At 34.6% G+C, this 25,905-nt stretch overlaps 1 long non-coding RNA gene across 1 annotated transcript in view; it reads left to right on the forward strand.

The window, feature by feature from the left end:
* Positions 1–5,482, forward strand: part of LOC139082330 (uncharacterized) — a 38,303-nt gene extending 32,821 nt beyond the window's left edge. Inside the window, exon 3 of the long non-coding RNA XR_011538230.1 lies at positions 902–5,482. This is a non-coding gene — a long non-coding RNA (uncharacterized lncRNA). The remainder of the gene's footprint in view (positions 1–901) is intronic.
* Positions 5,483–25,905: the final 20,423 nt, after the last annotated feature.

Below are 25,905 nucleotides of genomic sequence, written 5' to 3' on the forward strand. Positions count from 1 at the left end.
AAGGTCTTTTGATTCAACTCAGCTCTCCTAGGTGGATCATGATCCATACTCAGAAATATGCTTTTTCTGCTAGGCATACCACTGAAAGAACCAGATTAATTAGCACTCCATTATTTTACTCCTTCAGGGGCCGTGTTTGAACTTAGGGGAGAGAGTAGGAAGCAAAAGTGAGTCCAATATAACCTCTGCTCTTAACAAGCTTACAGTATAAATGGATTCATGCTAAATGAGTGCATAAAACAAATTAAATGAGGTCTTTATTTTTCAAGAGACGGAAACACTGTCTTCAAAATAAGTGTCATGCAGAAACAAATTATATGTAAAATAAAAGTGTAATGGCTTTGATTCAAGCTGGGGCTTTAAAATTTGAAACTATACCCACTTAATCCTTTCCCTGACCCTCCAAGACAATTTCTACAGCATCTCTGAGGAAACCCTCAGTTCCCTGAATTTTAGTCTGAAAACCCTAGATTATGATAAATCCAGAGAGAAATGGAGACGTAGACTCATGGTGCTCTCGAGGAAGAGAGAGAGCATTGAGTTAAGGGGAATCTAAAAGTGATTTTTAAAGAGAATGGCATTTGAGCTAAGCCTAAACAGATGCAGAGAGGCAGTGATGACAGAAGTAGGAAGGGGACTATTATGGCCATAGATTGACAAGAGTGTTCAGGTAACAGTGGATGATCTAGTTTTGTTTAAACATGGATTATATGTACAAGTGAACTGAGAATTTTGGTCAGATGAATTGATTCAATGTTATGGACCGTGAGTTGCCGATGTAAGGCTTTCATATTAAGCTGAAAAGTAACAAGAAATGATTGTTTGTTAATTAGAGAGTGATATGATCAGAACTATGTTTTATGTTTCTGGATGTTAATTTTTTTTGTTTTTTTAACTTTAGGGTTGTTTCAAATGGTGACAGAAAAGAGAAATAGAAACTAGTAGAAGACTGTCTCAGAAACTGCTAATGAGATTTAGCTAAGTGGGAAAGAAAAGAGAAATATTTGCTGGATGGATGAATGGATGAACAAGTTAATAAAGAATGAATAAACTCATGATGCAGCTGGAGTCAGAATCCATATCATTTGATCAGTTTTCACAATATAAGAGAAAAATCAGATGTTGATGTAAACAATTTATTTGAAATGTTGAAGTTATCTAGGGTAACGCTCGTATAATTAGCAGAAATCAAGAAGATGGAAAAGGGAGTGACAATTTTGAGATCAAATAATATATTTGTTTAATCTATTTAGATAAAGATCAGGCATCTTTGAAGTGATATCAAACAGTTGAAATTACAAATCTAAACTTTAAGAGGGACTTTAGATTATAAAATCTGATAATATATACACAAAGAAAATAAATTAAATTGTAGGAATATATTCAGAATACAATCAAAAGAAATTAAAGAAGAGAGAGAAGTTCTGAAGAATGAGTTCGCCTAGGCCAGAGATAAAAGTGTGAAAAAGATCACAATAATTAGATAGAAGACAAGACTCAAGTTTGCCATGAGCCTAGAAGCCAGAGAACGAGAATCTAACGAATTGATTTGCAAAGTAGGTTGGACAAGAGTATCAGATGTTGCAGAAATTAAGGATTTTATGCAACAAGTGACCAGCTTTGCTTAATAAAGAACGTCATTTGGACTGTTTAAAATCTTTGTCGAAGCACCGCTAACAATACCCTATCGAAAACAGAAGAACCCCTCGACTTTCAGGCTATGGAAACATTGCTTTATAGGTATGATTCACCTAATTGCATAATTTCTTCATTGAATTTATGTTAGGTCATAGGAAATCGACCTAAGAGTTTGGAGTTACTCTGCAGTTTTGAACAAGATTAACGTTAACATTATTAGAAAGATACGCTTACACAAATGTTCAGTTTTTTGAAGATATTCAAGAGCAGTGCCGAGGTGTTATTTCACCCGGAGGAGATCTTCTAGTTACTCAAACACAACAGATGTCCAGCAATTGTTCTCAATGATAATATTCAAACTATGATCTGTGGCTTTTATGTTGAGATGCTGAGTCATTCTCTTTATTCTATTTCTTTTTGCTTGAAATAGCAATAATGCAATAAATATCTTCTATTTAGATATGATGCTTTCATACTATTTTCACCACTTAAGGATAACGAAGAAAACCAAAAGAAAACTAAAAATAAGCCATCATATAAAGTTTCTAGGGCAAAAGGAAGAAAAAACAAATCATACACACACACAAAAGCAGGGCTAAGATTTCAAAATTTTGTTTTCTAGACTATTTTTAGCAGTGTGCAGATAAAGCCAATCTTCCAAGTCTACTGTGAGGACTGAGATAATATACATAAACAAGATCTGCAAATTATAAAATATTGTAAAACCATTGTTTTATTAATTTTCTTAAAATTTGCATAAGGCAAGAGGAGAGAGTACCTATTAATCCAACATAGTAGATCATGAAATAGAAAACAGTACTAACAGTTACTTCAGTTTTTCTTGTAGCTTGTAGTTCTACTTATTTTGTCTTAACTGGCGATCACATTGACCCCATGAAAAAATAAAAATTAGATATTATTATTTTTTAAATTTTTTAAATGGCAAAACTAATATCTATAGGTAGTCATTTTCAAATCTAACATTGTTATCAAGACAGAAAATAACAAAAATATGCTGGATTGAGCGTCAGTGTTTTGTGCCCCCAAAGTAACTTTGCCAAGGTCACAAATCAAGTGACAGGGATTATACTTTGATCTTTTGCTCTCTACCATATACAATATTTCTTGAATTCATATCTATGAAAGGATTTCTTCTAGCAAAATCAATAGGTTTTTCAAAACAAAATTATTAAAACTGACTTTCAGACTTTTCACTTAATTCCATAAAGATTCATTGATAGCTTAGGATGTTCAAGTCAGATGTTTAAGACACTGGTAAATTAAAAATCAATGATGTCCCCACAGCTATCTCCCTTCTTCCTCTAATATCACAGGGACTCATAAGTTAGTAGACGAGGTAAGTATATATAAATGGCTAATAATACAAATCAGACTCACATAAATAGTGTAATAAATATTCAGACAAAATTCTATGGAAGTGAAGGGGATGTAAATGCAAAATTTATTCTGATAGAAAGTGATGTGTGAAGGGATCTTAGATCAGGTCAAATTTGATAATGGCCCTGAAGGGAAGTAAGTGTAGATAGGAAGATAATGGGTAAAGGATGTGTATGGCATTCTTCAATAGCCTTACTCAGGTGAAAACTTCAGAGATTTGAGATCACACTCAGAAAACTCATCAGAACATCTATCTTTAGAATTCCACAGGGTGTGTTGAGCAAAGAGAGCACTGCAAGCCGTGGAGAAATGTTTTGACCAATAGTTATAGACACCTGTATGTGGCAGCAGTCAGATCAAATAAGCGAGCGTGTCTATTGGAAAAAAATCACATTATATAGAGATGGTGTAAATTAATAGCACTTAATTGTGCAACGGAACACTGTGCTAACCAAAATAAACAGTTACATGAATGCCTTGAAACATAAACTGAATAAACTCTTTACCTCAGATCTGCCTCTTTTCTACTAAAAATGAAAGAAAACTTTTATCTGATATCATTGAAGCCTAATTTTAATTGGCATCATTGTAAAATATATAGTCATTTATCTTTTCTTAACCAAGAGGCAAAGGTACATCTTTTTGAAAAACTGGGCATAAATCAGAAAATATGGGGTAGCTGCATACTTGGCAATCGAGAGAACTTGGAAGTATTTGGAGATCTTACATACTATGTCCCAGTTCTTCTGATTTATCTCTGAGGACTTATTAATCAGAGATATATTCTATTTTATGTAGATTTTATATAGTTTGTAAAATTGCAGTCAATCTTATAGAATTGGATTGTAGATTTCTAAAAGAATGATGTGAAAATTAGAATTTAATATTAAAGGACAAGAAATATTCTGTCTTTGAAATGTTATAATATGCTCTCTTCATAAATAACAACTGGTTTCCATAGTATTGGATGTTCTATGCTGATATTTCCTGACTTTTCTGATCTTACTGAGACACCAATGGTGGCTTTTCCTAAAGTTCCCTTGCATCAGGTGGTTTCTCTGCCCAGTAGCTATTTTGGCTCTTTATTGTCCAATCACATTGAACTCTCTTTCTGACAGTCAAAAACTTAAAGAATATGATCACATGTTTCCTAATTCATTTTTCCCTCCTTCAAGTCTTTACCATTTGCGTGATTTCTAATCAGATTACTTTCCACACGTTTTCACTAAAGAACAAACTTACTTATGCATTTGGCCATCATGGACTCACATTCCACTGGTCTCTGCTACTTGAATTCTTCCAATTATTCAAGACCTAGTTCTGTTTAATTAGGCCTCTTAAAAGAGATTTATTAACTTATCACTGTATTAAAGGCATAGCACTCTTAAATATTATCCTTGCGTTCAAGGAGCTTGTATTTTAATCAGAGCAAATCAGAAGAATAAAGCAGTACGTTTGCTAATATTTAGAATTCTCTGATGAAGAAATTCTGTGGCTTGGAAGTGATGGCAAGACAAAGTCATATGAATAGGAGTGGCTATATCTTAAGAGGCAGGGGCCTATTTTCAGGTAGGATCTTAGGCACATGAGCACTGAGTACCCTCTCCAACACTACCCCCAATACTACAAATACTACAAACCTGAGGTCAGTATCCAGTCCTTGCTACTCAACTTACCACAGCATAACACCTATACATTTGAGACTCAAGCAAAGGTCATTATCAGGACGCAGGGGCTTAAGTCATCAATCCCAAGGAAACACATTATCATGTAATAATCTGAGGCATCCATAAGACTGATTCTTTCAGAAGCTGAAAAATACATGCTCTTACCAGATGGTCATGCCAGACTGGAGCTGTACATTCACTATAGATTTATTCATTAATTATTTCTACAAATAATTCCTGAAGTCTGTTATATACTAGGCCTGTATGTCTAGTTATGTCATATTCTGTGCTTCAAATTTTCCCACAGTCTTGATTCATGTGCTCACACATTGCGTTTCAGCTCCTGGCAGCCCTATAAATATTCTAGATACTAAGTTTACCGATAGGATTAACCTTTTCAAAGTTGCCCTGTTTGCTTTTTTCCTTTCAACCCACAAGTATTCTGTCTCCATCACTACCCAGATGAAAAATTTCCAGAGTTCAGAAGCAGATTCAAGTCTAAAGTGTCAGGGCTGGCAGCACATTCACTTCTAAAGCAGCTTGTTCTGTGCTGGGTTTAGAGTAGAAAGATCAGGACGCCAGAGCTACCTGACGCCAGGACGTTTTAGCTGGGCGATTTTGGGCAAGATAATTAATCTTATCAAATCTGTTTATTCCTCTGAAAAGAAACAGTACTGCTTGCCAGCTCACATGATTTTATGAAAATACAATGAGAAAAAGCATGTGAAAGCACATTGTTAACCATATCGAACAATAAATCTGTTATTACAAATAAAACTAATAATAAAATGAAAAACAATGTTTCTTTTATTCTTCAATTTTTATTTGGGTTATCTATAGCTTGGATCCTACACAATGCCTAGTAGAGTATATAAGCATGTAATTAATGCACAATAAGAATGGTTTCATTCCCTGGGAGATCAAATGAAGTTTAAAATATTGAATTATCTTTTACACAGACAGGACAAGTAAAGGCTTATTTTCTAGGCTCATGATAGAAACAGAGACGCATCACATTCTCTGACATGCAAACAAAAACTTAAGTGTGTGTGCATGTGTTTATTTGTGTACGTATGTACACATTCACATACTAATCAAAAACTTACAGCAAAGAATATACAAAGTTCCACATTTTATCAGTCAGGGCCCTTGGCAATAAACCAATGACTCATCTGACCTCTAATTTGGCCACTAAGGAAACATATTCTGAGAGGGATATTAGCAAGCATGGGGATTATTCAGAAGTCCCCTGGAATCGACTCTGTGGGGAAGTAAAGGAAGTTGGAATGAGTGGAAGGAGGTGTTGAACTCTAATGCCAATATGAAAGAGAACTTTGTTGATTCTCCAGGGTCTCTGAGGTGGAATGACCCTTCTTAGTTGTCCCACAGAGGAAAGGGGACCAGACTTTATGCCATGTGGTCAACCACTAATTGGATGCCTCCAGGAGAAACACTGAACTTGGGCCAGGTCTCTTCAGGGCACTTTTCCAAGAGCGAGTTAGAGCCATCTGGATCCAACACTTCCAGAAGCCCATGGAATTCTGTTTCAGTCATGAACGGAGAAAAAGGTGTCTTATCACAGCAACAAGTAAAGCCCCAGCAACCAGGAAAGCACAGATCCATTTGTTTCACAGAACAAGTGCTATGAACAGCTCCTCCAGGATTCTAAACCACATTAGAGGTTTCAACTAATACTTATCACCGATCTCATTTTTATATAATAAATAGTCACAAAGGGGCTATTCCACTGTGATATTACCCATCAAGATCACGTATATGTAGTAAAAGCAGGCATATCACAAACTCCCATAAACCTTCTTACAATAGAATTCATCATAATTCATGGAAATATCACTTATTTCCCATCAAAATTATCTAGATATTTTAGAGATGCTGCTTTGTCCTGAAAAATTTTGCTGATTTTATTAATTTTCCCTAATTTTGCTAATTCCAACTGGCCATCTTCCTTGTCAACAATTGTTTTCTAATCCAAAACTATACCTTAGGTTGTACTGTGTCTAGGTAAGGCATATACATGTGCCTGAGATGTATTAAGTGCAGCATTGATAGACAAATAAAATGACAAGGTCTGTACCATTGCTAACAGGGCCAACGTTGGTAAATATTGACTGTACCACAAACAGGGGTGCAAGATAAAATACAGGACACACAGTTACATTTTAATTTAAGATAAAAATCTAATGCTATTTTAGTGTAAATATATTCCAAATAGTGCATGTGACATATTTACACTAAAAAAAAATTCTTTATTTGAAACACAAATTTAACTGACATCCTGTATTTTCATTTTCTAAATCTTGCAACCCAAATAAAAAAAGAAACACAAATGAATCACATTATATCAGAAATGAAAATTTTGGCTTTCCCTTCATACTCTGTCTAGATCAGGGTCTCTCTACCTCAATCCTATTGATATTTTGGCCAGATAATTCTTTGTTGTGGGGGAACTATCCTATGCATTGTGGCATATGTAGCAGTATTCCTGGTCTCTACCCACTAGATGCCACTAGCATCCATCCAGTTGTGACAATCAAAAAATGTCTACAGATGTTGCCTAGTTTTCCCTGGGAGCAAAACAGCCTCTGTGAAAAATCATTTATCTAGATATAAGGATTGTCGACGAAAATAATCCATAACCAATCTATAAATGAAAATTCGGCAGAGTTTACTCTGAGCTGAAATCTGAAGACTGTGGCCCAGGGCCTTTCTTCCCGAAGGAAGAAATGGCACCAAGGAAGTGGGGTGCACAGAGTGGTTATCTACCCCCAAAGAGGATGCTTTACATATGATTGAAATGTCCCTCCCACGATAGTCTCAAGATTGCCCTCTCGGTACAGCGATGGACACAGCAGGTAGTGGGTCTGCTATCTTGGAGGGAGTAGCAGGAGGCAAGTCTACTGTCTTGAGCTGGGTGGTCACAGGTGAGCACAGCAATCAGTTCCTAACCTAAGGAAAGCTACTTAATCCTTAAGGAAATGTCAACGTTGGGAGGGGGAGGGAAGTTTCACCTTTATCTCAAGGCCTTTGTTCTTGCCATAGGGAATGTCTAAGCAGATATGCAATGCATGCTTAACGGGCCACGGTCAGGCCCTTTTGGAAAGACAAGGGGAAGCAGAATTAGGTATACACAAAATGGCTTCCTCATATACTCCAATATCTCTTATTACTTGCCATTTTTATTTGTGAGGATTAATGATATGACTGATTTCATCATCAGGATTATTCAGGCCAGATCTTTCTCTTTTAGTTAGATAATTGCAGCAAACAAACGAAATCAATGACCCATGTGGAGTTATTTAAATTAGTTGCACTTTATTCAGTGCGTAACATAAGTTTCTAGCTAATCTATTTGCTGATATATTTGATTGCTTAAGAGCAGACCATGAAAAAGCCGTCTGTTGTATGATACTACGTGGAACGCTATTGACTCAATACCTACTACCAGAGCAATTCTAGTTCAAAATATTTAGCCTGATAGAAGATATTTAAAACTACATGAGATGCATGCTCCCCATGCTTCTACATGTACACGTGGTCTACTGAGATGCAAATAGGCTCTTTTGTGGCTCATTTGTTTTGGCTTCAGCCATATTAAAACTTCTGTGGTAATTTAAAGTGCAATTTAAGATGATTGAAATAACAAGAATGCCTGCTAAGGTCTGTTTTAATTCAGTGAATAAAACAGCTGCGGGATAGAAGCAAAGGATAAGAGGGGGTTCGTTCCCATTCAAGTTCCCACAAAAGGAGAGCATGTAAACTGCAGAGCAGAGACTTTGTCTGCTTCCCTCTTTGCTTTTTTTCCTGAACCTAGAACAGTAGCTGGCCCATAGTGGGTGCTAAATAATATGTCCACAGTGAATGAGTGAATGAATGAATGAAAGGTAACAACAGATGGAGCTGACATAGTCATATGTGATATCATTGATTAGGCACACTGTCCAATTAGAGATAGTACACTGTTTAGCAGACAGCATTATCTTGCTTGCAAGGTTGTATTGATTAAAAGAAACATAAAACTCTTAGCATTAATATGTTTAATAAGCAATTAAATTCTTATTAGAATTAATATTATCATTCATTAAGACATATGCAGGGCTCTAATTTCAACGAGCCAAGCTAAGTTTGATAAGTGTTATTTTGTAACTCCTAGAATTTAGGACTATGAATAGATAAGACATAAAATATCACATGCATTTACCCACTAATGACTAAGTAGCATGTGAAAATGTAAGAGAGGGAGAGAGAGAGAAAAGAGAGAAAGTGAGAGAGAGAGGACTAGAGAGAGAGAAGAAAGTGAAAATTTAAGAATGAAGTTAGTTCTTTGAGGGGAAAAGTCATGTGCTTCATGTTAAATATTGCAATAAAACGGGATGAAATTTTGCCTTAAAAATACCCAGACAACATACTGCTTTCTATTTTCCTAAGGCTGATAAGATTTTGGGAGTGCCTAGCAATTTTGTATAATATAGCAATTAACTGTGCTCTAGCCTTAGGTATATTAAAGGCAAGTAATTTCTCAAATACTGATGTTAATAAAGTTGATGAAGCCTGTTCTATCATTTTGAAAACATCTGTTGGGGTATAACTAATTGGAATAAGAATAGTGATCAAAATTTCTGAAACATCTCCTTCATATTTTATTATGAAGAAGCAATTATCCTATAGAAATGTAAAATACATATAAAGCACAATTATGGGTTTTTTGGTATTCAGAATTCAGTACAAATATTCAGTCAAAGACAAAAAATTAAATGTACACAAATGGTTTAAAAATCCCAGCTGCTGTTCCATTTTCCCTTTCACATATAAATTAGAACAGGCTTTGGATATTTTCAATAGCAGAAGAGAAAGTGTCTTCCTACCCAGACACTAAATTTGTGTTTTTATTTTCAGCCCAGCACTGCAAGATAGTACTAACCTAGGAGAAAGGCAGAATGGTACGAAATCAGGCAAACCTCCGAGTGGTGCCGTCTTGTGATAATCTCTTAAACTCTGTGAGCCTCAATTTCCTTATCTGTAGAGTGGGAGTAACAGTGACTTCTAAGATGAAATGAGGTGATGTTTATAAACTGTTTAGGATCATATTTGGCACATAGCGATTGACAGGAAGGTACTGTTATGTGGTTTTCCAAACAATTTCAATCCAGACATGAAAATATCTCTTAATTTAAAGTAAACACTTTCTGCTATTGCATAAATCCTTATGGTTTGATATATCCAAGAGTGTCTTGGGTTTTTTAATTGTATGGTAACTCAAATATGAACTTAGAAATATCCAAGGGATCGATGTTGCTGTTTTTTGTACCCTAAATGAGTTCAGGTTGATACATTTAGCTCAAGATAACTTGGATTTGTGGAACATGCAGTAAGTGCCAAAAATCATGCCCAGGGCTATACAGAAAAAGATGAGGAAAATTCCATTGAACACACTGTCTTGGTGGTGAGACAAAAGCAATCATTTTACTTTAAAACGTAGGGCAATTTAGCTTTGCTTTTAGCAACCTCTTCTCTCTAAACTAGAAAGCCCAAACCCAGGGATTTACCTTTGCATACCCAAAAGGTACATTTGAATGTGTATGTGAGCATATCTGTGTGTTTTTTTTCTTATTTTGTTTCCTTAACAATGGAAGCTATCTTTCCAAAGATGAATGTTATCTCTACTCCTAGAGCAACTGATGAAGACAGAGACAATTTTTGAAACATCAATTATTTCTCATCCAATTGCAAATCAACAACTGCATTCATTTAATCAAGCATTTATTGAGCATCTACTTAGAACTCCCAATAAAAGTTGGGAGATACAAAGATAAGCAAAACAGGCGTGACTCCACCCTTTCAGAGTTTGGACTCATTGGATCGACAAATATGCATCATATAAACATGCACATATATTCAGATACGGAGATATACATATTTCTCACACAGACCTTTCCTCTACGTTCATTTACATTAATGCAAAGATTACTTTCCATCTCATAACTTAAAATTTTAGAGAAAAGGAAGAAAAACTAAAATGTTCGCACACACTCAGGATGTCTTTGTAAGTTTCTCATGAGAAACGTCTATTCAGTTGTGCAATAAGTATTTATTGTATAGCTTATGTTTGCCAGGCACTTTGCTGAGTACTGGTTATAAAGAGAGAAAAAAGATCCTGTCCTTGGCTCAAGTTGATCTCAGTCTAGGGGCACATACCTCCTGGTAAAGAAAATTTAACCTCTAGTTTCATGTTTCTCCCTCATCTCTATCACCTCTTTTTAACATAAGTGTTCTTATATAACACTCAACTCTTGAAAGTCACTGGTTTTGAAGAGGGAGCTAGACAATGAAAATGAGTAAAGGCAACAAAATGCTAGAGGTCTTATGATAGAAACTTTTACAAAATTCAGCAGGGTCACAAGGGTTGGCTTGAATAATTTTATCTTGTAGAAGGAAGATGTTCAACATACCTGAAATAAATAAACAGACCTTTGAAATAAACTCTGAGAGGTAAGCAAATATTTTAGCCTACTTTGTAGGCTATTGGTAGAGAAGGGGTAGGCATTTAGAAAGTGGGGCTTATGCTGTACAGGATACAAAAAAAAAGTGAAACAATTTGGCACTTTCCAGGAACTGTAAGTGGTCTGATGTGAGTAGAAAGCAATTTTTAAAGAGAGTGGAGAAATAGACATGAGCCTGATTTACACACACACACCCCTATACACACACACACACATTTATACAATGGGTTGAAGAGTGTGGGCTTTTTTGCGTGGGTGATATTAAATTGTTTGAAATTGGTAATAAAACAATTAAACTTGTGTTTTTGAAAGACTTCCATTGCTGCAATGTGGAAATTGCATTAGAGGAATGTAAGATTGCAAACCAGAATAGCAGATGATGCTAGAAATAGTCCTGATGAATGAGTCCATAAGAATATCAAAGAGGGAAAAGCCCAACTTTCAGAAATCCAATTAGCTGTATTCATACACAAATGTAACAATAAAAATATTTTGTTCTCTTAGACAGAAAAGTACACTTGATAGTCTTCCACAGCAGATCTGACATTCAGAGGCTGAGAGCCTGACATATAGAATTTGTAGAAACCAGTTCTCTGATTTCTGCCTTTGCCAATGTGAAGACAGAATGTAAAAACCTTTGCCAAACACTCATTTGAACCAAACTTTGCCTGTTAAACATCTCAGCTGAGAAATGTCTTGTTATGCTATCTTCCTACTCACAGCTTTCTAAACAAAAGGTCAAATATTTTATTTTTAAGCTGTCACGTAGCAGATGCAAAGAATTTTAAGTAACTGGCAGCTTGTGCATAAAATGTTGAGTCTTAAAGGTATCTGCTTATACTAAGGCTAATAAATATGTAAATTTGTCAGAATGTGAATTTTGCTTACTTATCAAGATTCTTGGACTGTTTAATCCATAAGATAGTAGAATTCTCTGAGCTATTTTTCTCGCTATATTAAGTGTTCTGAGACAAATACTAATTCAGCACAAAGATAATGATTCCAAGAAGTAAGTCCAAGAGAAAAAGAAGTTTGGATAGAAGAGAAAAAATTGTTAAATATCTAGTGATTTTGGAAAACATTTAAAAAGTATAACAAGGCTTGAACACATCCAAGGCTATTACTTGTAGAGTCAGTCTTTAAAAGCGACCAATTGTTTTAAAATTAGTCTCTTCTGCTTCAATGATTATTAGAAAAACTTAAAAGACCATTCCTAATTCAGGATCAATGTCTCGTAATCTGCGCATGTAATGTGAGACTTGACCCTGTTCTCAAGGAACAACTGTAAATAAATACATGAAACCCTTACTCATTAAAAAACTAAAAGAAACAGAAAAACTGTAGGTTTATATGGCAAAAATGTAGGCAAAATAAAAGCAGTAGTGATCATTTTTTCCCCCAGCCATTATTATGGTCAGTTGTTAATTAGTAAACTGGTGGAAACCAAAATAACCCTGCCTCTATTACCAAATATCTTATAGTTTCTTTTCATATTTCAGTGATGCTTCTTAATCCTTTTCAATACCATCTATTTCACCAGCATTGGAACTCACTGCTTTTCCCTGCTCTTCTTTACTGTTTTTTTTTTTTTTCTCTTTTCTCACATTTTAAAAGTACACAATTAGGGCCAGCCCTGTGGTAGAGTGGTTAAGTTCACACACTCTGCTTTGGCAGCCCAGGGTTTCGCTGGTTTGGATCCTGGGTACGGACCTAGCACCACTCATCAAGCCATGCTGAGGTGGCGTCCCACATAGCAGAACCGGAAGGACCTACAACTAGAATATACAGCTATGTACTGGGGGGCTTTGGGGAGAAGAAGAAGAAGGAAAAAAAAAGATTGACAGCAGATGTTAGCTCAGGATCAATCTTTAAAACAAAGAAAAGAAGCAAAAACAGAAAAAATAAATAAAAGTGCACAATTATAGTGACTAACATTTCTTTTATAAATATATTGCTTGGTCAGCAGTCTGATTCAGTCCACAGAATCAGAGGATTTCATTTAATTTTGGAATAGAATTCTACAATTTGTTTAATATAATTATGTAGTTGATGCCATGACTCCATCCACATCAAAAACTCACTCAAGGAAATCTTTGTCTTTTTTCTTCACCTCTGACGACAGCAAACTTAGTATTTCTGTCAAATTAGTCAATTCCACCTTAGAATACTAACTGTTAGAAAGCTTTGCTCATGTAGAAATGAAATTGTTCTTCCTATATCTTATATACTGTGTTAGTCTGTTCGGGCTGCCATAACAAAATATCACAGACTAGGTGGCTTAAACAAGAGAAACTTAATTCTCACAGTTCTAGAGGCTGGAAGTCCAAGATCAAGGTGCTGGCAAGGTAGGTTTCATTCTAAGGCCTCTTCTCTTAGCTTGTAGATGGTTACCATCTTACTGTGAACTCATAGAACCTCTTCTTTATGTGTGCATGGGGAGAGAGATAGAGACAAGGAGAGGGAGAGAGGGAGGGTGAGCTCTCTGGTGTCTTTTATAATGGCACTAATCCTATCGGATTAGGGCCCCACCCTTATGATCTCACTCAACCTTTATTATTTCCTTACTTCAAATATAGCCACACTGGGAATTAGCATTTCAGCAAATGAATTTTTGGGGGAACAAACATTCAGTCCATAACATAAACCATTTTGACCCCTTGAGGCCATATAGATAAGTCAATTTTAGATACCCTATAACTACAAGAATCATTTGAAACAACTGATCCTATATTCTTTGGTTTTCACGCACCTCCCAGTAGCTGCCATTGTTCTTCCTAGGATAGCTCATTGGTCCGTTTCCTTTAGGATTAGTTACTGATTCACATGATTCTTTTCCGTTTGAACAGCCATGAAAGGTTCTGAACACTGGCCTCCTCTCCCCATAGCCAAGAATATGTAAATACAACAGAAAACAGGTTCGTGAATTTTCCTGAGACAACGTTTTACAAAAAAACAAAATATTTCATGGAAAGTAATCTAAAAGAAAGATCCCCTTGCACTGTATAAAAGATTAAGGTGCCATGTCTTTGGAATATTAATGGGAAAAAGATGAAAATGTTCACTCTGAGAAGCTGTTTTCTTCCACCCCAAAGTTGGTAGCTGGCAGTCTGGCATATTAGTTTACATCCTGGACATTAAACAGGGGCTATAAATATCCCTAATGGGGTTTTCAATAGTTTTGTTTATCACCCTAAGGACAGAAGAAGCCTGCTGCTTAGAAATGTCAGATCTTAAACCTTGTTTCTGTGAATTGTTTTTATTTATGTTCCATCTTGTGTTTCTCTGACACACACGCAAAAGTCAAGTTCAAGGAGCTATTTGTCATATTTGAAATTCTTAAGTAGTTAAGCTTTAGTTTGAAGAACCACCTGGAAAAGCTCAGACAGGCAGTACATCCAGCACATTAAACCCAGACCATGAATATCTAACATTTTTCACAGCACAATTTTGTATTCCAGAAAACAAAAACCAATCCTGGCATCATACAACATCATAAATTTAGTGTTATTTCATATAACACTATAAAATATTACTTTATTCCTGTTCTACTGTGAAGTGATTTTGTTTGTGCTTACTCTTGTATTATTTCTAATAACTGAAGAAATTCCATGATATAGTTAACTACTTAACTTTTCATATGCAGAGATTCTGGGTAATGAATAAAATTATTGCTGAATCTCAAACAACAACAAATGTGCTTTGTTCAAACATCATCAAAGGCACGCTTATTTCAGTTTAATCTGATGCCCCCATTCATATTCTCAGATTGTAACAATCATTAATATCCCTGATTTATCCTCTTTGATAGAGTTGCTTAGCTTAAACATAGAGTCACAGAATATAATAGTTGTAAGCACCTTGGAGTAAACCTTCAAATATCTAATCTTGCAGAAGTGTCTTGAAAAATGAGGTCATGAAGCTAGTGAGTAACAAAGCCAAGGAATGGATGAACCTAGCGTTTCTATCTGTTAATACAGTAATCTGCCCTGGGCCCTGACCCCAAATTTCTAATCCCCATTATATTAGTTTCTTTTCTTTTCTTTTTTCCATAATTACTAAACACTTTCTAACATACCATAAAATTATTTTTATTGCTAATTGTTATAGTCCTTTTCCCCTTCTAGAATGTGAGTGCAATGAGGCAGGGCTTTTTTATATGTCCTATTTACTAATATATTCCAAATGCCTAGTAAGTGCTCAATGAAATATTTATTTAAAGAATGAATGGGTGAATAGTGCCTAAAAATATCCAAAATTGTAGGGACCATTCATTTTTTTATTCCATATATATTTATTTGGTGGCTATTTGTTCCAATACTTTAAGATAATAAAATCATTATGGCTGCCTCAATCATGTGCTTACAATGTATTGAGAAGGCTCAATATTATACAAGTAAACACAACAATTAATAAGCAATTGAAATTAATAATTAGTGAAATGAAGACAAACAACAAAATAGTGGGGACTAACCTCAGATTGGATGACCCAGAAGGTTAAGGATTGAAGAATGAAGAAGTGATACCAAAGCAAGAGAAGGATGCGTATCAGGCTGCATGGGGTTCAAGTTCTTAAGGTTAATTCTGTACTGCTGTATTTAGCTCTCCACATGTGTAAAGTAGTGTATTTAAAACGTTAAGTATGTTATCCAGCAAACGTAACAAATAGAATGAAATAATACGAGTGGAAAGTAGATGATTGTGTAGGATGATTCTCTCTTTATTTCCTGTCCTCTCAAGGAGATTTCTCTCTTCTGCATGACCTATCTAGAAATTAACTAATGGTGTTCCATATCATCATAACTCCCATCACTTATTTAACGTTTTGAATCTCATCGTGATGTCATTTTTTAAAAATTCTCCACTGTCTCATTTACTTCATTCTCATTTAAAAGCACTTATTCTTAGGTTAACATAGTAGCTTACCTCATACAACTAATACCCAGGGCAGAGACAGGCAAATACTTCAGATATTGTTGCTTTTAAAATACTCCTGGGATAACTTTGGATATGTTGTTTGTTTAGTTAAGGAGTGAGAGTAGTTACTAATTTCATCTCTTAAAAAGTGTCTAGCAATTGGAAGATTGGATTCTGAATATGTTTATATTAACTACCTTACATTTTAAGGACTTCTTGTTTGCTTGAAATATAGGAGGAAGATATGATAGACCTCTAATGTTTTTGTGTAGAGGAGAAAACACAGATTCAGAGGTTAATTTGCTTTTCCAAAGTTACACAGCTGAAATTAAACTCAGGTTTCTTAACCCCTAAAACAGGATCCTTTTAAGTGAACTTTATATCATGAGGTAATTTTATAGTGGATGGGAGGGAAGAAAATGCAGTAATCATCAATATCCACGTTTGGGTAGAATCATGAAACATATGTTGTCTATGAAGCAAAATTCAAGCATGGAAACAAAATGGAAAAAGAGTAAGATTTCTTTGTGATTACATCTATGTGCATCAGTAAGTTAGAAGGAATGTTTTATATTAGAAAAAAGAAAAACAACAAAAAGTCAAAACAAAAAACAAAAAAACGATTGAAAAAATAATAATAGTTTAATCTTCTGCACTCTCTCTCTTTCTATATTTGATTTCACTCTGATGGGGCTTTCTAAAGTTGAGGTATTTGCTTAGCAAATATAGAAATTTATCAAATTTCTGAGATTATTTTAAATGAAAACTTGAAGAAAGTGATATATAAGACTGTTTAGAAGAAATGATGAATACATAAATAAAGATAGGAATTTCATCAGACTTTATGAAAACATAGTCACATCAGAACAGAAAAAAATCTAAATTAAAATCTAACAATGGTTAATCCACTTTCTAGTAAAATATAAGTAATATATCAGAAATCATTTCACTTATACGTTTACTCCATACTAATACATAATGGACCCTGATGATTTTGGCCAAATCAAATTTAAGATCTCTGTGGCTCAGTTTATACAAATGCAAATATTGATCCAAATTATTCTATATCTCTTCAAATTCTAAAATTATAAGGTTGTGTAATATAACTTATAGATTTAAAAAAAGAAATTCTTCATCAATGACACAGTCTCCATAATAGTCCAGTCACTTGAAACTCACACTTGATCATTTGCTTTATTATTTTTCGTTGAGAAGTCTTCCTGTACAAATTACCTGGTTATTTAGAACTATACAGATGGAAACCCAGTTATGATGATATGCGCCAAGAAAATTTGGTCGAGTACTTTTCTTTCATCAGTAATTAAGTAGACTTGAAGTCTTTGCCAATTTGGATCAAGTAAAGGGGATCAACCAACACAGAGTGAGATATAAGAAGAGTGAATCTCACAAATAAAATATTTGGATAGGAAATGGATGAATATACATTTACTTCAAAAAGATTCTGGCTAGTACTTTGAAATATGGAAAAGGGGCATTAAAAAGCAAACTAAAGACAGTCTCCATCATTCTGATTGTTTTAAAAATTACTTATTAAAGAGAGAGAGAGGGCAGGGATGTACACTAGGATTTTAGAGATTGGTGTAGAAAAGCGACAATGAAAACAGCAGCAAAAATAACAATATCCACAAAACGGATATTATTATATGAATTTTTGTTCCTGTAAGAATGAGTATAAGTAAATAGAGGGGCTAAGAAGAACGACAGTAAATATCTTGGAAGAAAAAATGTCAGTCTAATAATCTATTGTTCTTTTTTTTTTTTTTAAAGATTTTATTTTTTCCTTTTTCTCCCCAAAGCCCCCCAGTACAAGGTTGTGTATTCTTCGTTGTGGGTTCTTCTAGTTGTGGCATGTGGGACGCTGCCTCAGCGTGGTCTGATGAGCAGTGCCATGTCCGCGCCCAGGATTCAAACTAACGAAACACTGGGCCTCCTGCAGCAGAGCGCGCGAACTTAACCACTCGGCCACGGGGCCAGCCCCTCTATTGTTCTTTTAAGGAATTCAAATTCCTAGGCACACTGTGGCTCTGAAAAAAGAAATCACGTGTTTGTTTTAGATACTAACATTTTTAGGTTGCCATTTTACAGTAGTATGCATTACTGTGATAGTTTTCAAAGACTACCATAACAAAGTCCCATAAATTAGGTGGCTTAAAACAATAGAAACTTATTGTCTCACAGTTTTGAAGGCTAGAGGTCCAAAGTCAAGATGTCGGCAGAGCCATGCTCTCTCCAAAACCTGTAGGTGAATTCTTCTTTGGCCCTTTCTAGCTTATGGTGGCTTCCTGGCAATCTTCAGTGTTCTTTGGCTTGTGGATGTATCACTCCGATCCTATATCTTTACATGGTGCTCTCTTGTGAGTCTTCACATTGTCTTGCCACTATGTGTTTTTGCCTCTATGTCCAAATTACCCCCCTTCATTTTTTTAAACATTGGCACCTGAGCTAACAACTGTTGCCAATCTTCCCTTTTTTTTTCTGCTTTTTTTTCCTCCCCAAATCCCCCAAGCACGTAGTTGTGTATTTTTAGTTGCGGGTCCTCCTAGTTGTGGCATGTGGGATGCCGCCTCAAGCTGGCCTGATGAGCAGTGCCATGTCTGCGCCCAGAATCCGAACCAGCAAAACCCGGGACCATGGAAGTGGAGCACATGAACTTAACCACTTGGCCACAGGGCTGGCCCCAAATTACCCCCTTTTATAAAGAAAGAAGAGAGATCTAAAATCAATAATCAAAATTGCACCTTAGGAAACTAAGAAAAGAAGAGCAAATCCAAAGTAAGTAGAAGAAAAGTAATAATAAGAATTAGAGCAGAAATTGATAAAACTTAAAACAAGCTATCAATAGAGAAAATTTGTTGAAATCAAAAGCTGGTTCTTTGAGAAAACCAGTAAAATTAATAAGCCTCCAGCCAGGAGAAAAGCCTCTAGCCAAGAGAAAAAGAGAGAAGACAAAAGTTACTAATGTTAGAAATAAAAGAGCAGGCAGTACTACAGATTCTGTGGACATTAAAAGGATAATAATGGAATAATATAAATAACTAACAGATTTGATAATCTAGATGTAATGGACCTATTCCTTGAAAGACACAATTTGCTAAAACTCACACAAGAAAATGTTGACAATTTGAACCTTCATATTAGATTTATAAGTGATTTATCCATCATCATTACATTAGACTATTCTAAATTTAACTATATATTTACCTTTACCAGTGAGATTTATACTTTTATATGTTTTCATGTTACTTAGTGTCCTTTTATTTCAACTTGAAGTAATCTCTTTAACGTTTCTTTTAAGGCTAGTCTACTAGTGATGGACTCCTTGAACTTTTGCTTGAAAACTCTTTATTTCTCCTTCAATCTGAAGGACAACTGTGCCAGGTAGAGTATTCATGGTTGGTAGTTTTTTTCTTTTCAGCACTTTGCATATATCATGCCACTCCCTTCTGGACTGTAGAGTCTCTTCTGAAAAATCTATTGATGGTCTTATGGGAGTTTCCTTGTATGTAACATGTTGTTTTTCTCTTGCTGCTTTCAAGACTCTCTCCTTGTCTTTAAACTTTGACAATTTAATTATAATGTGTTTCAGTGTGGGTCTCTTTGAAATAATTTTATTTGGAAATATCTCGGCTTCCTGGATGTGGATGTCTGTTTCTTTCCCTAGATTAGGGATGTTTTCTGCCATTATTTCTTCAGATAAGCTTTATGTCCCTTTCTCCCTCTTCTCTCCTTCTGGGATTCCTATAATGTGAATATTGGTCAACATGATTATGTCTCATAAGAACCTTAATTTATCTTCACTCTTTTTCATTATTTTTTGCTCCTCTGATTAAATTAATTCCACTGCCTTATCTTTAAGATTGCTGATCTTTTCTTATGTTTGATTAGTCTGATATTGAAACTTTCTATTAAATTTTTCAGTTCAGTTATTGTCTTCTTTAGTTCTGTCACTTCTGTTTCATACGTTCTTATATTTTCTATCTCTTTGATGAAATTCTCAGTTTGTTCATTCATTGTTCTTCTTACCTCTTTATGCCCATTATTTTGAACTCTTTATCACATAAATCACTTATCTCTATTTTATTAAGGTCTTTTTCTCAAGATTTACTTGCCCTTTCATTTGGAACACATTTACCTGTTTCTTCATTTTCCTTGACTCTCTTTGTCGGTTTCTATGCATTAGACAGTACAGCCACCTCTCCCAGCCTTAATGTAGTGACCTCATGTAAGAGATTAACTTTATCATTTAACTCAGCTGGATCTCTTTGTTTTCTCTCAAGCTTTGTGATTATCTAAGCCACCTTCTTTGTTCTCAGTGGTTGAGGTTGTACCAAGACCCATTTCAATGTGGGTATTTTCTCATTCACTCAACTTGCAGGAGGCACCCAACTAGTCTCTGCATTTCTTTCAGAAAGAATTGCTCCATGTATATCTGTAGATTCTGTGTGTCCATGGGAGGACATGAGTTCAGGACCCTTCTATGTTGTCATCTTGGACTTAAACTTTTATAAAATCTGACACTTTTCTAAAAATTGCTGAATATTCATTTCTGGCATGAAGATGGATCTAAAATTATTTTAAGCATCTCAGGCAGAGCTAAAACTATTGTACCTCTGTATCAACTGTCTTTTCCTAATTTTCACTGTGGTGACAAAAAAAAAAATCCCCAAATCTCACTGATTTGTAATGATAAATGTTTATGTCTTGCTTGCACCATAAGTTGGCTAAAGTCTTGCTCCATGTGTCTTCATAATGGGACCAGAGCTCAAAAAGCAGCCTCTCTTTGAGCCATGCTTTTATTGTGGTCAATGGGAAAAAGAAATGGATGAATGCTTAATGACTATTAAAAGCCTTCATGAGAAACAGTCATGTTGTACTTTTTGTTACAATCTACTGACCAAACAAATTATATGAGCAAATTAGATATCAATGGGGTAGGGAAGTATAATCTGATAATAGAAAGAAGAGGTAAATATTTGAGCAAATTAGTAACCACCATTACTGCCACTTTTCTATAAAACGCGTAGAGAAACAACAGAGAAAGCATATTTTTTCTTACCACTTCAGTGTGGTGAAACATCAAGGAAAATCAAAATGTTTGCCCCCAAATTTAAAATAAAAGTAATTATAAAACAAAAACAGAACTCAACCTAAAGGAATTGTTTTGTGGACCAAGAAAGTATCTAAGCAAATTGCAAACTGCTGTTCTTGTAAGAAATAAAGTGCTGAACATAGGGTACTTACATGGGTACCTTTTGAGTAAGTGAAATCGAGAAGTAGATTACATAGAAACAAAACCATCCAAGATGATTTACTGTTATTGAAATGTTATGCTTAGTACTTAAATTGAACTTTTTATTATATTTTATTTTGTGTATCCCACCCACTTTTTATTCTCTTGACACATATCATTAGCCCTTTATAGTGATTTTGGCAATTGCATTTTTCAGCTATTCTTAAGTATTTAATGCTAAACTTGTCCATAATCAAATGGTTATGCCTACACTATTGACTTCTTGAACAACACAAATCAAATTTGGAGCAAAACTTGGATTAAGTTCATGCAACAAGTATGGAAACTGAGAAAATAAAAACTGTGCATCAAATGCTCTCAAGCCATCAAGAGTTATGAAGTCTTACCTGAACATTTTTAAGTCAAACTCAGTTTTTAGTTATGTCAGTTCACATACTGTTCATACTGTCATACGTCTTTGTTTGATTATTAAATAATCTTTCTTATTACTGAAAGTAAAATGGACTATTAATATAGTAGGACTGGCAGCACATTGAAAGCTGTTGTGCAGTTATTTTTGTTTGTCTAGGCATGGCCTTGATGTCAAACTCCACTATGATTTCTTTTTTATGTCAAGCCTATTTCCATTTATATACCATAACTCTAGTACCCTGAATGCACTCTCATCTCTTAAATGTCAATCAGGGGTTAAGGAAGAATTCATTCACTTCTACCAAAGGCAATATTATACCTGAGAACTTCATCTTATTTATCTCACCCCAAGATCACTTACCCTGCCCAGCTTCTCTTTCCACACATCAAGTATTAGAACAAAACATTAAATTAGGGGGAATTCTAAAAGTTATTAAATCTATCTCTGGAAGAAACTTTTAGAGTTGTGACAAGTTTGCTTCTGAAATGTTCCTTTAATATTTACTTAAACTATTTCACAGAATTTTTCCCTCCCTCTCTTTCTCGTCTTTAATTTTCATTAACCAATTACTCTGGAAATGAAGCTGCTGATATTGCCACTACAAACATAGTAAACCAGTAATGCTCATGTTTTCAGATAAGGCATTGACTTGAATTCTCATAACATTGGAAGCAATCAAATTGATATTATTTGTGATTGATTTAAAAAACTTAAAAGTTTTCAATTATTTGCTTATGAGAAGAGTATATTTAAAGTTGTATACAATATAATTACAATTAGTAAAAACTTTTGTTCAACTTTTTGCAGCAGCAGAAAATATGAGATTATTCCCAATTCAATATTATGAGAAGTGGATGTCTTAACTAGATGTGTTATAGATGAAGATATCTATACATCTTTAAGAAGAAATAAAGATAAATGATTTGCCCATAATCTAACATTAATTGATGGAGGCAGTGGATCCATGCTAATTCTAAATATTCATGACAATACCATTATATGTTAATATATTTATAATAATAGCTGTAAGATTCTGTTGTTCACTGACATAGAGATCTTGGGGAAAATGTTATTCATTTAGGAATCTGTAAGAAAGTCAGAACCGACTGATCTGCAATTTTTTAGACAAAAGTTAAAACTACTAAAATCGTTTGTAAAAATAATTTGTAGAGTGCAGATGTAAGTTTTTTTAATTTAGAAGGTAATTAAAAAATCATGTGTATCCTCAGAAAACATTCAATATGAATACAAACATAGCATGCTGCTTCTTTCTATACATACACACAAACATATATATAAAATCATAAAGAATATTTGAAAAGTAAATGTTCATTCTTGAACACAATTTAGAATATTGTCATCAATGGAATTTGAAATAAATTATTCTAAGTCAAACTGGTAAATATCTATCTGGTAGGTATATATTTAGATATCTAAATGGATAACATTAGAAACGGTACTAGTATATATAACGAATTTGTACATATAGGACACATTATCATTATAAAGCTTACAGAATGAAAAAATCTAAATAATTCTAACATTTATATTAATATATTTTCAGATATTTAAAGCTTAAATATATTGAAGACACTTTTAATATTTTGGGGTATTTGTATTCCTACTTGTTACTTCTTGGAGTCTAACTATTGTTGTCACCTAGAATTCATCATGGTGGTTTGGAGACAAGATATGACACAGCTGGCAGTTAACTTCTTAGTTAGTATTCTTAGCCTCATGCAACCTCACTACCCAAAACATTTTGATTTTGAATTAATTAGTGCAAAGTATTAAAACGAATAATCAAAATCTCTCATTACCATTTAATTTAAATTTTTTAAATTAAATTTGAAAAATAAAGGCTTATATTGCAATTTTCATGTCAAATGAGTTTTGGCTCCAGAAGATGAAAAGAAACACTCAGTTTCACATTATAATATTCATGGACTAATTCTATGACGTTATTTTTCATTCACACCACATGACCAAATATAACATGACACAAAGTGTAAAATACAATTTGAGTAAATCCCGTTCTCACAGTAGCTTAATACCAAGCATGTTTTTTTTACCTCTCTCACTTAAAAACATCTTTTTAAAATGTGTGAAACATTGCACTATTTCAATAGCACAGAAATCCTATAAAGTGTGACTCTTATAGATGGTATTAATGAGAAAAAAATATTCACCTGCCCCCCAACCCCCATGGAAGGAGTACACTTTCCCACCCTGTGGATATTGTACTTGGCCTTGTGACTTGCTTTGAGCAAGTGAAACGTGAGTGGGCATGACATATATCAAGTCTCAGCTCTTGCTTTGTATTGCTTATCCTCTTGGCCACTCTCTCATCTGCAGTAAGACAAGCAGGCTCCACGCAGCAGCTGCGTTTTCTGCCTGGGTGGGTAAATGAGGATGTGTGAACAGACCTGAACCAAACCTGCAGCCTGGAGCAGAGCTTCTGCAGCTGATCCACAGGCCTGGGCATGAGAAATGAATGTATGTTGTACGCCAGTGAGATTTGGGCAGTATTTTTTAAGCAATTATTTATCAAAAATTGATAAAAGTATCCCACAATAAAAACAACAAAACAAAACAAAACAGAAACTCCAGAACACCTTTCATTGTCATAGAACACTGATTATACTATAAAATGGTATTGAAAATTGGTATGGCCTAAAAGTTTATAATGGGGCTACATGAAAACAGAGTTGAGCTAAAATATATAATTTGGCTTGTATTTTCTCAGATTATTGGCCCAATCAGCCTATATTTTCTTTATTTAAAGCACAGTTGTAAAGAAAAGTGTATCCATTTATTCAATGTTCGTTCAATAAAAATTTATCAAGTGACTACTATAGTTCGCTTTCTGGTGGGTTCAAACAAGGGAAGAAAGAGAGAGAAACCTGTAATGTGTAAACTTAAGGATTACTGTTTTCCATTCTAGTTACCGAATTTTTATCATGTTCTCATTATTATTGGAGTCATTTCAACATTGATGGATATGGCAGACATTTAAGTGAGACCATGAGGAAATTTTATGACAGTCAATACTGATTTATTTTATAAATATCTAATAATTCAGAATAGTTGCATTAATCATAATGAAGCTACTAATAAGCACGGTGCATTTATTTGAATTATCTCATTTCGTATTTACAACAATTCGTTGTAGAGAGGTACTATTAGCACGTGTCTCTTCCAAAGTAATAAATGCAAGTTAAAGTGATTTAACTAATTTTCCCTAATATATTCTGTAGGATTGTGATGATGTTGCAGTTTAAACCAATTTCCTTTGATTCTCTAATTGCTCTGATCACTCACTGAACAATTATTTTCACCTGGCAGGATGGCAGGACGTGAGCCATCCTGGGCACTTAGCTAAGTGTCTGATAAATAACCAACCCTGATATTCAGTAACCTTCACAAGATCTCTTTAGCTGCAAGTATATGTCTTAATCTCTGCCTGGTTATTCAGGGCCCTCAAAATTCGAACTTCACTCCTACGGTTACAAGTTGAATTTATTTTCCACACAAATACTGTTATTTTGGTCCTCATGCAATTTTCATCATGTTCCGCTTTTATGAATTGAACCAATCCTAATATTGTTACCTTAACTGTCAGAAGCATTTTATAGACTTCTGCAGCTCTATGAGGCTTATAATGAATCAAATTTTACTTCCTTATTTTATGAAAATAAAATACAAGTCTTCTGACTTCAGATACTGCTGTTTTTTTAACACAGCTATCATAGAATTTTTTTTTAACTTTTGTGTTGATGTCCGGGAAAACAAAATGCTGTTTATATGCTTTCCTTTTGTACTTTGAGTAGATTTGGCTAATTTATTTCCTGTCCTACTATGAAACATCCTTCAGAAAGTAGCACAAACTTGGAGTTAAATGAGATAGAAGTGGAAAACTGGTTCAACCTGCAGCCCACAGCAGTATAATTGCATCTAACAAGTTGCCATTAAACTTCAGCTTCTGGTGACTTGCATTTTCAGAATTCTAGTATGTAGTTCTTCCTTATTTTGAACCAAAATCTGACTCTCTGGAATATCTGCCTACTGGTCATGGCTTTTCAAGCT

This window comes from Equus przewalskii, chromosome 3 (genome assembly GCF_037783145.1).
Source record: "Equus przewalskii isolate Varuska chromosome 3, EquPr2, whole genome shotgun sequence".
NCBI classification, from domain to species: Eukaryota; Metazoa; Chordata; class Mammalia; order Perissodactyla; family Equidae; genus Equus; species Equus przewalskii.